General features: G+C 40.2%; 1 protein-coding gene across 1 annotated transcript in view; it reads left to right on the top strand.

The window, feature by feature from the left end:
• The window catches only part of CMSS1 (cms1 ribosomal small subunit homolog (yeast)), a 29,168-nt gene that overhangs the window by 10,470 nt on the left and 15,411 nt on the right, over positions 1–3,287 (top strand). The window lies entirely within an intron of this gene.

Genomic DNA, 3,287 nt, shown 5'->3' with positions numbered 1-3,287 from the left:
TCTTTCCCTGCACACACATGTCCTCAGTGCAGGTCCAAGTGAAGAAGAATTTAGTTCTTCATGATGTTTTCGTAGCCTTTCACTGGTAAAAGCTTCCTTTAAAACCAGTAGGAACTGTGTTGATCAGCATTAAACGGAGTATGCCAAAGAAAAGATCTTGCCACCACCCCAGCTTGAGCAAAAAGAGTCATCTAGAGGTCAGCTAATTTTAAGAAGTCTCTTGTCTGAAGGTAAATTTCTTCTGCCTTCCTGTTACCATACATGAGAATTGGCTGAACGACTGTCAAAGAGCTAAAATGACATTGAAAGCTATCTCTCCTTGGTGTTACAGATATTAATTTTGACCCCTAGGTCGATAGTAAGTTCACTGTGTGATGCCTAGGCAGTTGCCCAAGTGAAAACCGTTTGCAGGGATGTTCTTTTTTTTTTTGTAACAGAGGAGTGTAAACACCACAGTAGCAATTACTATGCTTCTGGGTGTCTTTCCAAGGAGACCAAAGGTGAAGTGAGACAAATAGCTGAACTGGTTCCACATTCTGATTAGGAGAGGAAGAACTGAGCAATAGAAGAGAAAGCTGTATTGCCTTTGTACATGCTCTACTAGAGGGTCAGATGCTGAGAACTTCAACTCAGTGAGGATGCTTACGGAGCTATATTTTTATCACCTAAACATTTAGAACAAAGTGAAGACAGTTTGTTGGGAGGAGTTGCTTTGCTCTTTCTCTGAGGACATCAGAAAGGATAAGCAACACAGGTGTAACATGCCAAGGTGGACTGGAACACCTGCCACAGCTGTTCCTATCATATAAAGAATATCAGTTTGCATTTTAGAATTGGATAATTTGATGTTTAGCCATGAAACTCCAGGAGGCAATACCTTATGGGAGCTTAAAGTCATGGATGTGTTATTGCACATCCTTTAGAACAAAACGCTTGTAAAATCAGATGTATTTATGGAAAGCTAGTAGTTTTGTGGTTCTGGTGCATATAACGTAACCTATTTTACTCATCCCAGCCTTATTCATAGGCTGGAAGCTATTCTGCAGTGGACTTGGCACCTTAAAGCCAGTCAGAGACAACCAAGTAGAATTATGAACATTTATATTTCTAGGCTGCAGGCTCTCCTCAGGCTCACAGTGGAAGGAATAATTTGTCTCCAATCTGAATGGTGCATTGATGTGTTTGTTTACTTTGTCACAAACTCCAAAAGTCAAAGAGTATATGGCTGATCTAGAAGGTAAACTTTCACACACACACGAGAATATTTTCACTCTACATTTGAATTTCTAGTAACTTGGCAACATGTAAAGAAAAAGAAGTTAGAAATATAATACAGGAAATATTTTAGGTACTGCCTATGATTCACAAACAAGGAATCCATGACATTTTAGTTCATAAATCAGTGGTCTCAGCACAAATTTCCTGTTTTCTGCATTTTAAGAACACATGTAAAAATAGCATAAAAACAGAGCACGAGGGAGCCATGTCAAGAAACAGTAGATTTTCTGCTCTGTGTTTTGCGTAAGAAAAACATGCAAATGACTTTTTCTTAAGGTTGGCATGCAAGGAGCTCTTCCATGAGTAGGTAGACAGCTAATATTCAGATAGGGTCAGAAGTTCGGTCTAGATCAGATGCCTAAATATTTTAGACGCCAGATATCCAAGACACCTAAGTTTACAGCCATTCACCACCATGAAGTTTCACTTTTCCTTAGGGCATTATTTTCAATGTCTGAATAAAATAGCCTTCTTATTGCTGGACTAATAGTATACTATGCCTAAATATATGTGTGCTGTTGTAAAGGAGATAATTTTGAGTCATCACGCTGCTCTGAGGAGGCAAGGCTCTGACTACAAGCCTGCTGCATACTGCTGTGGCCTGCTGGGTACTTGTGTTGCTGTTGAAAGAAAGGGTTACATACTGCCTTCAGAAAACGCCATGACATTTAGTGATACTTTTAAACAACTGAATGAAGGGTTATCAGTGAGAAAATGTTGTTTCTCTTAGAGAAAATATTTCAGCTCTGTGACACTGTTTTATTCTTTTCTCATGCGTATATGAGTTGGGAGTGTTTTGCAGATTTATGTAAAACAGTTCACAATGTATATGAAGGGAGAAATAGCTTGAGGTGAATGAGTGATTTTTTTTCATGTGCTGAAAGAGTGACAGCACTTTCCAGGGTAGGGAGACATCATGCGCAACTGGAGGAAAGGGATTCAGGTTGGCTCCTTTCTGGCTTTTTGATTGCTTGGTAATATGCCTTGAATAAATGAATCCAAAGGCTTGTTTGCTGCATAAAATATAACGCTGAGCATGGAATTTTTGATAAAAATGACTGGCAAGAGCCCTTTGAGCATCTGCGGACAGCTGGGATGCGTAAGGGTAGAGCAGGCACTGAAGGCGGAGGGTAGCTCTGTTTCAGTCTAGTGTCTGGAAATGCTAATGGTAGGGATAGGAATGAGGAAACGTATGGTGGTGTTTTGAAAGAACTTGAATTAGAGCCAGGACAGAGTTTTTTTAAAAAGAAACAAACAAAATTAAAAAGAAAAAGCTTACGATAACCCTGGAAAAATTTTGTTAGTTGAAATGAGTTTCTACTTGCCATCATTCCCTTGATTTCTAGTGAACATAAATCTGTTTATACCTGAGAAAATCACAGGGGCAGATCTCTATTTTTGAGACAAGATACAGTCCCTCTCACAGCTTCTCATGGGAGGGTGTTGATCTAAGCTGTGTTATATTCCAGCCCTAGATGTTAGAGTGCTTTGCTGGCTGTAGCCAGTTCCCAACCAAATCTTCTATGATAGTTCCTAAGGATCATTTTAACCTCAGCCAGATTCAGGGCAACTTCTATATAGTACTACTGCCTTTAAAACAATGGCTGTGGTTGCATCATGGTGCAGAAAGCAGGAACAGGCAGTAAGGTTATTTGTTTCTGTTGAGCATGGTGGTAACCTGTTTTTTATAGCTAAATTAGCCAGGGGAGTGGGCAGTAGAAGGGCAACGTAGACATAGTATGACCAATTAAACTCCATGAAACGCATCTGATAATGATATGAGAATGGGCTTGGAAAGGCACAGATGTGCTGGGTAGGGTCATATAGTACCAGCTATCATGAAGTGACCTGTTGTTAAGAGGGTGGTCCAGTGCAAGGAGGGCTCAGAAAGGCTTAGATACTCTGCTCTTCTGTTAGCTTTCCTTTTGCCCTTTTGGTCCTGTTGAAGCTGCCCTCCTGAAGAAACAAAGGAGCAGCTTCTATGACTTTTGATTGGGCTTCCTTTCCTG

This window comes from Buceros rhinoceros, unplaced genomic scaffold, assembly GCF_000710305.1.
Source record: "Buceros rhinoceros silvestris isolate BGI_N320 unplaced genomic scaffold, ASM71030v1 scaffold10038, whole genome shotgun sequence".
NCBI lineage: Eukaryota > Metazoa > Chordata > Aves > Bucerotiformes > Bucerotidae > Buceros > Buceros rhinoceros.
The sequence above is the reverse complement of the archived record's forward strand: the minus strand, read 5'-3'. Positions and strand labels throughout refer to the sequence as shown.